The sequence below is a fragment of the Dama dama genome, chromosome 1 (assembly GCF_033118175.1).
Source record: "Dama dama isolate Ldn47 chromosome 1, ASM3311817v1, whole genome shotgun sequence".
Taxonomy (NCBI): domain Eukaryota; kingdom Metazoa; phylum Chordata; class Mammalia; order Artiodactyla; family Cervidae; genus Dama; species Dama dama.
In genome coordinates, this window is record NC_083681.1 from 30207486 (window position 1) to 30223206 (window position 15721).

Genomic DNA, 15721 nt, shown 5'->3' on the forward strand with positions numbered 1-15721 from the left:
AGTCTGTTCTTTACATCTGTGTCTCTTTTGCTGCCGTGCGTATAGGGTCGTCGTCACCAACTTTCTAAATTCCATATATATATGTTAATATACTGTATTAGTGTTTCTCTTTCTGACTTACTTCACTCTGTGTAATAGGCTCCAGTTTTATCCACCTCATTAGAACTGACTCAAATGTGTTCTTTTTTTATAGCTGAGTAATATTCCATGGTGTATATGTACCACAACTTCCTTATCCATTTGCCTGCTGATGGACATCTAGGTGGCTTCCATGTCCTAGCTATTGTAAACAGTGCTGCAATGAACATTGGGGTACATGTGCCTCTTTCAATTCTGGTTTCCTCAATGTGTATGCCCAGCAGTGGTATTGCTGGGTCCTCTGGCTGTAGATGGATTCCTTTTCAAATCATTTTCCATTGTAAGTTATTACAAGCATAACCTCTAACTCCCTGTGCTGTACAGTAGGTCCTTGTTGGTGTCCATTTTATGCACTGGAGTGCTCTGCTCAGTCAGTGAATCGGGTCTGCCTCTTTGTGACCCCATGCAGCCCATTAGGCTCCTCTGTCCATGGAATTTCCCAGGCAAGAATTTTGGAGTAGGTTGCCATTTCCTTCTCCTGACTCAGGAGTCAAACCTGCATCTCCTGCATTGACAGGCAGATTCTTTTCCACCGAGCCACCTAGGAAGCCCACATATGGTAATATATATCTGTTAATCCCAAACTCCTAATTTTTCCCTCCTCCCCTCCACTTTCCCCTTTATAAGTTCACATGCTAAGTCTTTGAATCTGTTTCTGTTTGTGAATAAGTTCATAGAATAGATTCCATACATAAGTGATATATATTTTTCTTTGTCTGACTTAGCCTCGTAATCTCTAGGTCCATCCATGCTGTTGCAAATGGCATTATTTCATTCTTTTTTATGGCTGAGTAGCACATACATGTATATTTCACATCTTCTTTATCCACTTGTTTGTTGATGGACACTTAGGTTACTTGTGTGTCTTGGCTACTGTAAACTGTGCTGCTATGAACATTGGGGTACTTGTTATCTTTTTTCTTTTTTGGCTGTGCTGGCTCTAATTGCAGCATGTGAACTTTTAGTTGTGGTATATGAGATCTAGTTCCCTGGCCAGGGATCCATCCCATGTCCCCTGCACTGAGAGTGCAGAGTCTTAGCTGTTAGGCCATCAGGGAAGTCCCCGTGTATCTTTTCTTTTTTTATCTTTTTTTCCCCGTGTATCTTTTCTAATTAGGGTTTTTTCTTTTCCAGATATCATATTTACATTTAAATTCATGATCAATTTTGAATTAACTTTTGTATTAGAGATGAGATTTAGGTCAAGGTTCTTCTTTGTCTTTCTTTTGCTTATAGATATTCAATTTCTCCAACACCACTTATTGAAAAGGGTATTCTTTCTCTATTGAATTGTTTTGTCCCTTTGTGAAAATTCAGTTGCGCAGTTTTGTGGGTCTACTCCTGGGTCTTCTGGTCTGTTCCATTTATCTATGTGTCTATAAGCCTTAACGTAAGATGGTGATTCCTCCCACTTTACTCTTTCAAAATTGTTTGAACTGTTCTAGCTTCTTGGCCTCCTCATAAAAATTTTATTTTATTTATTTATTTGTTTTAGAGAAACATTGTATTTAATGTTAAAGTTTAATTCTCTCCAGCACCGGGCATGGAGTTGTAGAAGCAGGGGTGGGTAGGTAATCTCCATGGAGCCTCAAGTGTCAAAGAGAATGAGGAGGGTTTTTCAAACAGAAAAACCCCATTACCTCAGTCAGGGCAAAGCCCAGAATGGCATAACAGAAGAGCTGCTGCTTCAGAAACAGGTTTCTGGCATAGCCAATGATCAAGCTGCCAAACACTGTTCCAAAGCCGGCCCCTGAACCAGCCGCACCAATTATGGCAGCCACACCACCAGTAAACTTGGCCGCTCTGTCAATGTCTCGTCTAGCCAACTTCCGCTTGGCCACCTGGATTGGGACACTGCTGTAGGAAGGCTGTTCAGATGGGACCTCTGGCCTCCTCAGGAAGAAGTCAGACACAGGATTAACTAGACCTGGTACAAGAGCGGATCAGAGCAGAAGGAATAAGTAGTGTCCTGGTGGTCTGCATTTTTTCAGTCTCTTAGCTTTAACTCTGGCTTCCTCCGTGGCTCAGATGATAAAGAATCTGCTTGCAACGAGGGAGACCTGGGTTCAATCCCTGGGTCAAGAAGATTCCCTGGAGAAGGAAATGGCAGCCCACCCCAGTATTCTTGCCTGGGGAATTCCATGGACAGAGGAGCCTGGTGGGCTACAGTTCATGGAGTCGCAGAATCAGACACAACTGAGCAAATTCAGCTTTAGCTCTAGGACTCCATATAAGCTTTATGTTAAACTTGTCTGTACCTACAAAAAAAAATCTTGCTTGGATCTTGAATTTTAACATTTTTAAGTGTTTTCTTCATTTATTTTGTTTTTATTAAATTTCTTTTTATTACTTATTCTATTGTATGCCACACAGATGATCAGAATACTTCAATTTTCTTGCATTTTTAAGAGATAGGACAAGCCCACTTTTGGTAGAGTGGTCACCAAGCTGTTTCTATATGTGATATTTACATGTGTTCTTTAAACTTCATAGTAACTCTAAGAGGAAGATACTAGTACTTCCTCCATTTGACAGATGAGAAAAATGAAGCATGAATAGAATAAATAATTTGTCCAATATCTCATAGCTGGCAAGTGGTGGAACTAGGATTTGAACCTAAACAGTCTAATTCTAGAACACACACTCATCCTCTGGGTATGTTTCTTTTCTTTGAAAATAATTATTTCATTCAAAACACTTAAAAAATATTTTATCTGGCTGTACCAGGTCTTATTTGCGGCATGCAGGATCTTTTTAGTTGTAGCAAATAAACTCTTAGTTGCAGCATGTAGGATCTAGTTCCCTGAGGAAGGATTGAACCCAGGCCCCCAGTACTGGGAGTCTTAGGCACTGGATCACCAGGGAAATCCCAAAACAGTTTAATTGAGTGCCTATTATGTGCCAGGGGCTGTTCTGTGTGCTAGGGCTACAGCAGCCATGAGTATAATAAAATAACGCAGTGAATAAAACAAAATTCCTGCTCTCATAAAGCTTCTTTCCTAAGAAAGGGGAGAAATTATGGCATGAATGCAGTAATTATTTTATTACAGGATTATTTTATTATTGTGTCTATAGTAGGTGCATGAAAAAGTGAAAGTTTAGTCACAAAGTTATTTCTGATTCTTTTCGATCCCTGCCCTGCTCCTCTGTCCATAGAATTCTTCAGGCAAGAGTACTGGAGTGGGTTGCCATTTTCTTCTTCAGGGGATCTTCCCAACCCAGGGATTGAACCCGGGTCTCCTGTATTGCAGACAGATTCTTTACCAACTGAGCCACTAGGGAAGCCCGTATTAGGGGCATAGTCATGCTTAGATACAGGGGCTGGGATCTCACCCAATAGATACGCCTATTCACTGAATCAGGCTTCCCTGATAAAGAATCCTGGGTAAAGAATCCATCTGCAATGCAGGGAGACACAGGAGATGCAGGTTCCGTTCTAGGTGGGGACAATCCTCTGAAGAAGGAAATGGCAACCACTCCAGTATTCTTGCCTGAGAAATCCCATGGAAGAGAAGCCTGGTGGGCTACAGTCCAAAGGGTCACAAAGAGTCGGTCACAGCCGAGCGACTGAACACACACACACGTTTGTTGAATCATTCATCGTAGTCCTACCAATTTTCTGGGGTTGGGAAAATCCCTCATTTGGGAAACAGAAACTGACTAGAAGACCCAGGGGGGTAGTAAGCTAAGCCACCAAGGTGACACAACTGTCTAGACATCAGCTCTTGCGTGGTGGGAAATAAGAGCGCACCTGCTCCCAGTGAGTGTTCAGGGGACAGAGGAAACAGGAACATATGCAAAGTGCTTGGGTATTTGCCCAGTCTGAGCGGGTTACAGATCATTCAGACCAAGCTCATGAGTTAGCTAGAAAATGATCAGGAAATCAGACTCTTCTATACTATTTTCTAAAGATCATTTTATTGAGATATACTGTATATATAGCAGAAGTAATAAGTGAATGAATGAATTCACCTCAATGAATTTCCACCCCTGTAATCAGAACCTAAATCAGTGAAAGAGAACATTACTAACCCTCCAGAAGTCCCTGGGCCCCTTGTAGTGACTAGTTCCAGTGACAATGACTTGATTGCAAACACCCCAGATTTCTCTGTTTGGGAAATTTAGATAAACAGAACCACAGAGCAGATCCTTTTTTGTGTCTGGTTTCACCCTCAATATTGTATTGGTGAGATTCACACATTTTTTTACCTGGAGTTATAGCCTGTTTGTTGTGCTGTGTAGTATCCCATTGTGTAAAGATACCCTGATTATCTATTCTACTTCACATGGACATTTAGGATGTTTCCAATATTTGGCTATTACACATAATACTGCTATCATTGTCCTAGTACATGGTTTTAGTGAACAAATATACACAAAAAATGCACATTGGGTACATTCCTAGAATGAACCTGCCGAGTCTTTGCATGTATATGATTGTGATCGGCTTTAGTAAATACCACCAACTGTCTGAAGTCATAACAATGCTTCATATTGCTTTTAAGAATGCCCTTTTGTTCTTTTTTTTTTTTTTCAATCCATTTATTTATTTTTTGGCAACACTGGGTCTTCATTGCTGCGTGCCGGCTTTCTGTTGTTGTGGCAAGCAGGAGCTACTCTAGTTTGAATGAGTGGCTTCTCACTGCGGTAGCGTCTCTTGTTGTGGAGCATGGGCTCTAGGGTGAGCAGGCTGCAGTTGCTGCAAATCCCCAGCTCTAGAACACAGGCTTGATAGTTGTGGTGCATGGACTCAGTTGCTCCACAGCACGGGGGTTCTTCCCGGACCAGGGATTGAACCTGTGTCTCCTGCATTGGCAGGTGGATTCTTAACCACTGAGCCATCAGGAAGCCCCCCCATACTTTTTTTTAATAGAGTATTTTGTTGAGTACTCTGGCTGATTTCATCAATACGCAAAAGATTTATAATCTATGCTTGGGCCAGAGAGTTAAAAGAGGAAACAGCAAAGACACAGGAAACCTGATAGACAACAAAGTCCTACTGATAGCACAGAAATGAACACAACATTGTAAATCAACTATAGTTCAATTAAAAAAGAAAAAAGACAAAGGAAACTTGAAGGAGGGGGCACCTGGGACAGAGTCAAGACCCTGGTCAGCCAGTTATTCAATCTAGATATTTTCTCTCAAGAGCTAAGCTTCGAAGGTTCTGGTTTATTTTAATAAACCACAATATTCCCTTACATAGTTGAAATGCTTGCCAATGAATATTAGTTAAATTGCCCCATTATTTCTTTAGGTTAAATAAATGAAACTCTAAGCTTAGGTGGAAAGAGAACTTGTATGCTTTCCAACATAACAGATGTTCAAAAAATTTGTGGGTGAATAACCAAATAATTAAACAACTGAGTTTCCTAAAACTTCATAACTATGTATCATGGCCTGACGTAGCATGCTTGGTTCATTATGCAGATAGTAATCCTGTGTCTCAAGATCAATGATCCAGGCCTTTCTACTGTGTATGTGCTCAGTTGTGTCCAACTCTTTGCAACTCCATGGACTATAGATCATCAGGCTCCTCTGTCCATAGGATTTCCCAGGCAAGAATACTGGAGTGGGTTGCCATTTCCTCCTCCAGGGGATCTTCCTGACCCATGGATCAAACCTGTGTCTCTGGCATCTCCTGCATTGCAGACAGATTTTTTACCATTAGCGCCACCTGGGAAGGTACCCTGAGTACCACGAGACTGTATCTCAGCTTTCTTGGCATGGTGCATGTAGGATCAATCAACTGGACAACCACCAACTCAGGTGGTAGAGCCTGGCACCACCCTCATAGAGATCATGGTCACAAAGCAGAGGTGTACAGAGAGAAGGTATGAAATAACATGTACACAGAGTAATGCAGTTGTTGCTTAACTGTTCACAAGTGTGAACGAGAGGCTCTTGTGTATAATCCTCTGAAAAGCCTTATGAGGCATCATATTAGGATCTTCATTTCATGTGATAAGCGGTTCAGAGAAGTGAAATGAATTGTCCAAGATCACATCCTCTGTCCGTGGAATTCTCCAGGCAAGAATACTGGAGTAGGTTGCCATCTCCTTCTCCGGGGAATCTTCCTGATGCAGGGATCAAACCCAGGTCTCCTGCATTGTAGGCAGATTCTTTACCATCTGAGCTACCCGGAAGCCCAGGACACAACTGGGCTAAGTGATAAAGCCTAGAGTTAGACTTAGGTGGGTCTAAATAAAGGTCCCGGGATTTCAATAATGATGTGTGCATAGATAATATGAAAATAAAATTGCCTTTGCTCTCAAGTACATGTGTGTGCTGTCGCCTCCGTCATGTCTGACTCTTTGTGACCCTATGGACTACAGCTCGCCTGTGGACCCTGTGGACCCTGTGGACTATAGGCTCCTCTGCCCATGGATTTTCCAGGCAAGAACACTGGAGTGGATTGCTATGCCCTCCTCCAGGGGATCTTCCTGACCCAGGGATTGAACCTGAGTCTCTTAACCACTAGCACCACCTGGGAAGTCCTATGATATTATCAATTAAATTAAATACATTTGGTGCTTACAATATGTTGTTTTTCAGTTGCTAAGTCATGTCATACTTTTTGCAACTCCATGGACTCCAGCACACCAGGCTCCTCTGTCCTCCACTATGTCCTGGAGTTTGCTCAAATTCATGTCCATTGAATCCAATCATCTCATCCTCTGCCCCCCACCATCTCATCCTCTGCCCCCCCACCCTTCTCCTTTTGCCTTCAGTCTTTCCCAGCTTACTATGTACTGAAGACATATGTGTTAACTTAAGCTAACAGTAAAATCCATTTATTTTCTCTAAACACTCTTTCAGCTTCCCGGGTTAAGAGGTAACTTTACCTTGAATGAAAACTCATTTTTGATGGTCAGAGGAGAGATGAACAGGAACCTGAGTGAGCAGGTCTTAGCCACAGTTAAGGAAGGCTTTCAATCAGGGGAGACACACAGGAGGAAGGGAAGAAAACGACTTAGCAGAAAAAGGCAGGAAAGGTAATTCAAGAAGGCAGCCTGAACCTTTTCCCCATCAGAGCTTTCTTTGCTTTGTGTTCATGACAGCTCTTCACTTCTTGAAGGCTCAAGAAAGCAGAATAAATATGAGGACTGTTGACAGATTCTTGCGTCGCTGGACTGCAGGGAACATAAACACTCTGGGTTGCAGATGACTGACGTGGCTGGCCACCTCAGCCACTGGTCTGCCCTCTGGATCTGGGTGATGCCAGCTCCTTGGCAACCCCGAAGGCTGCTGTGACCCTGGGCTGGCAGGGGGAGGGGCAGAGCACGAGGCGACGTGGCCACACTGCAGTACATGGCCAAGCAGTTCTCAGAGACCTGCCGTCCTGCAGTCCTGCGGCAGACCAGGGGCGTAGCTGCAGGAATCCTGGGAAAGAGCAGAGAGAGAGAATACCACTGGTGCACGGTTCTAGCCAGAAAGGAAATGCTATAAAATTCTGCTTCCTGGCCCAGCTCCCAGGGTGCTAATGCTTGGAACTGTCCAGTCACCCAGACCGTTTCAATTTTTTTTATCACGTGCAGCTCTTGCCTTGGTGTTCGGCTTTCTTTTGCCCCTCAGTTTCACATGGCCCACTGAGGCCCCTACTCATGATTCAGACTGAAATAGAGGCCTGTTTTGCATGCCAGTTCAAGCTACATTTCAGTTCTTGTTTCTTTGAAAAGGTCCTGCCAGGGAAGCAGAATGAAATGTCAGGTTCCGGTCTGGTATTCCCCCTTAACCTTCACATTGTAGTGTGACTTCTGTGGGATTCCCACTGAGGCCCAGAATTCCTGCATGTTAATAGACTGGTCTAATTTAGACATGGGTGGATGACGTGATGATGTCACGGCCCTCTGAGATCATACTCTTTTGCCTTCCACGGGCCAGCTGAAATCCAGATTAATTAACCCATCTCAGTCTCCCATAGGACATGCTTATTATATCCAAAAAGTTATCAAGGAATTCTCAATTTTCTTCGTACGAAATAACCAGATTTTTTCAATGATGTGAGCCAGAAACTCACTCAGCTGACAATTGGCTCATCCTTATTGACATTTAATCCATACCTGTCCTAAGACAGTTTGTGTTTAGTTTTTCTTTTCCTGCCTTGGGCATAGATAATGACTTTGCATCACTTTTGCAGGGCCCCCCATACCAAATCTTTTCCAAATACAAGACCATTTAGATATTTCTGTGTGTGTTAGTCACTCAGTCGTGTCCGACTCTTTGCAACCAGGCTCTTCTGTCCATGGAATTTTCCAGACAAGAATAGTGGAGTGGGTTGCCATTTCCCTCTCCAAGAGATGTTCCTGACCCAGGGATCAAACTTGGGTCTCTTGCACTGCGACCAGGGAAGCACTTTTAGATCTTTACCACAGTCTTAAGGCACTTAAATTTAAAGTTGTATGTAAGACAATGGGAACTTAAATTTGGAGATTTTTAAGAATGGAAATTCTTAAGACTGAGGTGTTTTGCAAAAGGCTACATTTGTCAACTTTTCAGGCCGTTGAATCTGGTCAGAAAGTGCTAATAGTCCTTTCAGAAATGGATATTTGTACTCCGACCCCACTGTTTCAATCTCTCCACTTTACAAAGAAAAGCCCATTTCTAGATATCTATGTATTGTTTAATATCCTCTTTATTTAGAAAGCCGCTTTCTGTATATTCTGAGCAAATGACCCAGGTGTGTTAAGAGGGTGGTTAGGAACAGGAAAGCTAGGATCCAAAGTAATTGGTCAGAATTGGCCACGGACCCCACCTGAAAAGTAAATGAACTTGAACAGTTCATAAAAGAGGAAACATGCATGGCTAAAAGACACGTGGGAAAATGTACAACTTCACTAATAACAAAAGAGATGCAAATTTTTGAAACCAGGTACCATTTTTTTTATCTATCAAAACTTGCAAAAGTTAAAAAAAGAAAAGAAAAAAATAAGACTATCCAGTGCTGGCAAGCATGCAATGCAAAGGCTACTCTTAAGTCCTGCTGATGGGAAGGCAAATTGATGCTGCTTTTAGAGAAATAATCTGGTGATGCATATCAAGTATTTTCCTGTTAAATTATCCTAAAAAATTATCCAAAATATATACAAAGAGTTATTTACAAATATTCAGTGTTATATATGAGTCTGAAAAAAATAGAAACATCTTAGGTACCAAAAAATGAAACTGATTAAATACATTTCAGTTCATTCCCACAGTAGAACATTAATGCAATCATGAGAAAAGATGCTTTGCATAGTTTCTAGTAAATTGGGGAAATGCTTTGATTTCCTTTTTTAATTTTTAATTTTGAAAATTTTTCAATTGAAGTATTTTGATTTATAATGTATTAGTTTCAGGTGTACAGCAAAATGATTCAGACAGACAGACAGACGGAGATTCTTTTTCCTTATAGGTTATTACAAAATATTGAGTGTGGTTCCCTGTGCTATGCAGTAGGTCCTTGTTGGCTATCTATTTTATATGTAGTAGTGTGTATCTGTTAATCCCATCCTCCTAATTTATCCCCTCCCTCTTCCCCTTTGATAACCATAAGTTTTTTTTCTATGTCTATGGGTCTATTTCTGTTTTGTAAATAAGTTCATGTGTATCTTTTTTTTTTTTTCCAAATTCCACATATAAGCAATATCATATGATATTTGTGTTTCCCTATCTGGTTTACTTCACTTAGTATGATAATCTATAGGTCCATCCATGTTGCTATAAATGACAGTATTTCATTCTTTTTATGGCTGAATAATATTTCATTGTGTATATATATATATGTATATACATATAGGCACATGCAGACACACACACACACACACTACAACTTCTTTATCCATTCTGCTGTTGATGGACATTTAGGCTGTTTCCAGGTCTTGGCTATAGTGTATAGTGCTGCTATGAAAATAGGAATACATGTATCTTTTTTGAATTATAGTTTTCTCTGGATATATGCCCAAGAGTGGGATCCTTGGATCATATGGTAGCTCTATTTTTAGTTTTTTAAGGAACCTCCATACTGTTCTCCATAGTGGCTGCACCAATTTACATTACCACCAACAGTGTAGGAGGGTTCCTTTTTCTCCACACCCTCCCCACATTTATTACTCCAGCATTAATTATTTGTACACTTTTCCTTTTAAATAGAGAAAGATTGAATGCTTTTTTTTTTTCCGGACTGGGCTGTGTAGCTTGAGGGATCTCAGTTCCTCTGACCAAGGATTGAACTCAGACCACAGCAGTGAAAGCCTGGAATCCTAACCACTGGGCATCCAGGGAACACCCCCATTTGTAGACTTTCTGATGATAGACATTCTGACAGGAGAGAGGTAATGCCTCACTGTAGTTTTCGTTAGCATTTCTCTAATAATTAGCAAAATGGAGCATCTTTTCAAGTTCCTGTTGGCCATCTGCATATCTGCTTTGGAGAACTGCCTATTTAGACCTCCTACCCATTTTCTGATTGTGTTGTTTGAGGTTTTTTTATATTGAGCTGCAAAAACCATATATTTGGAAGTTAATCTCTTGTCGCTAGTATCATTTGCAAATAATTTCTCCCATTTTGTAGGTTGTGTTTCATTTTGTTTGATTTCCTTTGCTGTGCAAAAAGTTTTTAAGTTTAATTAAGTCCTCCTCAAGAGACCCTCCAAGACCAGCAGGTAGCTCTGGCCTAGGCTCCTATGAAGTCAGTGCTTTTGCCCTGGGTTTTCTTTCATGCAAGACTTCATGTGCACCCCCCAAGAGTGGAATCTCTGTTTCCCCTAGGCCTGAGGACCTCCTGCAATCAAGCTCTGCTGGCCTTCAAAGCCATTGCTCTGGGGACTCTTTCTCCTGATGCCAGACCCCTAGGCTAGGAAGCCTAACGTGGGGCTCATAACTCTAATTTCCATGGGAGAAGTTCTGCAATATAGTTGTTTTCCAGTTGGGCTTCCCTCATAGCTCAGTCAGTAAAGGATCTGCCTGCAATACTGGAGACCCGGGTTCAGTCCCTGGGTCAGGAAAATCCCCTGGAGAAGGAAATGGCAACCCACTCCAGTATTCTTGCCTGGAGAATCCCATGGACAGAGGAGCCTGGCGGGCTACAGTCCATGGGGTCGCAACAGCTCAACACAGCTGAAGCAACTAAACCACCACGAGTTTATGGGTTGCCCACCTTGGGAATATGAGTTTTATTATATCACCAGTATGCCCCTCCTACCATCTTGTTGTGACTTCTTCTTTATATCTTTGGATGTAGAATATCTTTTTTGATTGGCTCCAGTCTGGTTGAGAAACTAAGATCTCACATGCCAGGGGGCAACTAAGCCCAAGTGCCACAACTACTGAGTCTACCTGCTCTGGAGCCCAACAAATGATCCCACATAACACAGCGAAGGTCCTGCATGCAGCATCTGAGATCTGACACAGCCAAATTAATTAATTAAAAAAATTTTTAAAAGACTGGGTAATACTGATATAAGGAGAGTCATGTAGGTGGAACAGACTTGGGAATCTAGAAATAGTCCTATTATGGCCAATTTTCAACAAAGTGCTAAGACAACTCAGTGGGGGAAAGAATATTCTTTTCAATGAACAATGCTGGGATAACTGGATATCCACATGCAAAAGAATGTAGTTGGACCCCTTTTTTACATCACAGATAAAATTTAACTGGGTCATAGACCTAAATGTAAGAGCTAAAACTATAAAATCTTAAGAGAAAACATATGACAAAACCCACTGAAATGTTGTGAAGTAATTAGCCTCTAACTAATAAAAAAATTAAAAAAAAAAAAAAGAGAAAACATAGAAGTAAATCTTCATGACTTTAAGTTAGACAAAATCTTCTTAAATATGACACCAAAAGCACAGACAATAAAAGAAAAATAGATAAATTGGATTTTATCAAAATTAAATATTTTTCAGATCAGAGAACATGACCAAGAGTGTGAAAAGACAACTTACAGAATGTGAGAAAATATTTACAAATTATTTATTTGATAAGGGACTTGTACCCAGAATATATAAAGAACTCTTATAAAATGTTAGTCGCTCAGTTGTGTCTGACTCTTTGTGACCCCTTGGAATGTAGCCCACCAGGCACCACTGTCCATGGGATTTCCCAGCAAGAATACTGGAGTTGGTTGCCGTTTCCTTCTCCAGGGTATCTTCCTGAGCCAGGGATTGAACCTCGGTCTCCTACGTTGCAGGCAGATTCTTTATCATCTGAGCCATGAGGGAAGCCAGGAACTCTTATAACTCAACAATAAAAAGATAAATAATCCAGGTGAAAAATGAGCAAAGACTTGAATAGACATTTCTCTAAAGAAGAATTACAAATGTCATTCTTTCTAATTTTCTTATTCATTTTCTGTTACTGCCTTTTATTATCTTGTAGCTGTGGAAGTCAGAAGTCCACCACAGGTAGAAATGGAGAGTGGCTGGTACTGCATAGAGGGTTTCTGTTAAAAGTGATGAAAGTATTCTAATACTCATTCTGGTCATGGTCACACAACTTTGTGGTTATACTAAAAACCATCCATCTGTGTATACACATTAAATGGATGGATCATATGTACATAAATTGTATCTTAAATTCTCTCAATATAGCTATTAAAAATTAATGTGAATAAGGTAAGTAGGATCCCATAATCAGTTTTATTAAAAAAGCCCACTCAAACTGACTTAATAAAGGAAATTTATTGACTCATGTAACAGAAAAGTACAGAGGAAGTAAAGATTTTAAGTGCAGGTTAGTCAGAACCTCTTTTCACCAGGAGCGGGAACTCCAACTTATGTTCGCTGCTGCACTAGTGGGGGAGGTGGGCTGGATATTGTGAAGAAAACATCCACTATGATCCTAAGAGAAGAAAATAGGAGAAGGGCAAGTTCAAATATACACATGAGAGAATGTGTGCCCCAGTTATGGATGCAGTTCTAGAGAGACTGAAGCCAGGGAGGAAGACCACCCCTAGAATGAGGCCTGAGAAAACCAGCTAAGGAGAGTCATACAGCCTCTTTAAAAGTGCTTAGAACTGATTACTAATGGGTACGGGATTTCTTTAAGGGGAGAGGAAAACATTCTAAAATTAGGTCACTGTGAATATACTAAGAAATACTGAGTTATATACTTTAAACAGAAAACCTCTTTGAATTGTATATGAATCATATTTCAATAAAGCTGTTTTTTAAAAAATGTTTAGAGCAAGAGGATCATTAACTAGTGCTCAGGCATAAGGTTCCAGATTTGCAAGTGACAGACAGAAAAACATGCATCTCCTATTTAGAGCTCCACTAAAGAGCATGGAGTTAAACGTGGATTGAAGTCCAAGATACGGGAAAGGTAACAAGTGAGGCTCTATGTGTTTTAAAGACTCCAAAGCCCAAATAAACTACCTCCTAGGGCACTGAAAGAAATTGCAGGACTAGTCACTATTTAGCCCATGCATGTGTACATGCTAAGCCGCTTCAGTCGCGTCCAACTCTGCGACCCCATGGACTGTAACCCACCAGGCCCCTCTGTCCTTAGGATTCTCCAGGCAAGAACACTGCAGTGGGTTGCCATGCCTTTCTCCGGGGATCTTCCCAACCAAGGGATCAAACCTGAATCTCCTACATCTCTTGCATTGGCAGGTGGGCTCTTTACCACTAGTGCCACCTGGAAAGCCCATTTACCCCAAAATCTAAGAGAAATTCTGGAGAATTGGGGAGGGAAGAGAAGTTTTTTTTTTAAATATGGTTTTTATTTATGTTATCATAAATAAAAAACCCCCTATTTTATGTTATCATAAAAACAACCCCCTCTTTGAGGGGGTTGTTTCTGTTTTGTTTCATTTTTTGGCCACACAACATGTGGGATTTTAGTTCTCTGACCAGGGATGGAAACAGCACCCACTGCATTGGAAGCAAGGACTGTGAACCACTGGACCACCAGGGCAGTCCCATGGGATGAGAAGTTTTGAAGACAGGCACTGATCTGAGTTTTCAGAAGTGGTTTGGGTAGGATGAAAGGAAAGAGAATTCTCCTAGAACCTTTAATAAACTCAAACATATTTCCGAACTCTTTAAGGTATGGACTTCTTCTGTTGGTTCACATCTGTATCCTTGGCTCCTAGAACATAACTAACCCATTATAGGCTCTCAAATGTTGCAAGAGAATGGGGCACAAGAGGATGGTGGTCATGTCCCAGGTCTTGGGTGAGTCCCTGGGGCAGGCCACCAAGTAAGGATCCTCAGCTTCACACAGGAAAGAATTCAAGAGCAAGCCATACCAACATGAAAGAAAGTTTATTAAGGGACACACACTCCATAGACAGAGTGTCAGCAGACTCAGAAGGCAAGGGGCCTCCGGGTACCAGAGTGGTTAGTTTTTATGGGCTGGGTAATTTCATAGGCTAAAAAGTGGAAAGATTATTTTAACTATTTGGGGGAATGATTGGGAATTTCCAGGAACTGGGCCACTGCCCACTTTTTGACTTTTTATGTTCAGTCTTGGAACTGTCACAACACCTCTGAGTGTGCATTTTAGCGTATGGTAGGCTGCTGTCTATGGGGTCACACAGAGTCAGACACAACTGAAGTGACTTAGCAGCAGCAGCAATGTATTACAATGAAAGTATAATGAGGCTCAAGGCAACTGGAAGTCAAGTCTTCCGCCATCTTGGGCCTCATTGGTTCTAACCAGTTTATATTGTAGCCTCAACGGCTATATCATTCTTTTTTTTTTTTTTATGTTTGTTGTTTTCTTTTTTTAATGAAACTAGAGCGCTGCTTACAAAAACCTGCCTGAGCCCTCGGCCCAGCCCCTTCACAGTTCCCTTGGCTCAGCCTCTCCCCAACTCACAGGAACTGGAACATGGTGGGTGTGGAACAGCCATCAACTCCATCAACTCCTCGAGGAGAGAGGCCCTGGGGCCGACCCTGAGCCTTCAGTGGGTGACGGATGAGGGTGGTCCATGCCACTGCGGCTCTCAGGCCACCACCGGGACCAGAGTGAAATGATGCGAGTGTTCCACCCCATACACCCCCCACCCCCCCCATGTCATTCTTTTAAAAGTCACACCCTGTCCCCTTCTCTCCTGTCTCACAAATATCTGTTCAAGGTTGTGTGTTGGCTCCCTCAGGATTGGCTGTAGAGGGAGGTTCAGTGCACAGTGAAATCACATGAAAGTTAGGCTACATACTGGAGAAGGCAATGGCACCCCACTCCAGTACTCTTGCCAGGAAAATCCCATGGACAGAGGAGCCTGGTAGGCTGCAGTTCATGGGGTCGCGAAGAGTCGGCCATGACTGAGCGACTTCTCTTTCACTTTTCACTTTTATGCATTGGAGAAGGAAATGGCAACCCACTCCAGTGTTCTTGCCTGGAGAATCCCAGAGATGGGGTCGCACAGAGTCGGACACAACTGAAGTGACTTAGCAGCAGTAGCAGCAGGCTACATACACGGTTTTTTTGGTCAAAAAAACAAACAAACAAAACAAAACTTGGTGAGTGTTTTGTGGCTATTGTTACAAATTAATTTTGAATTTGTTCAAATGCTTTTTTCTGCCTCTATTGAGATAGCCATATGGCTTTTCTCCTTTGTTTTATTAACACGGTAAGTTAAGTTAATTGATTTCA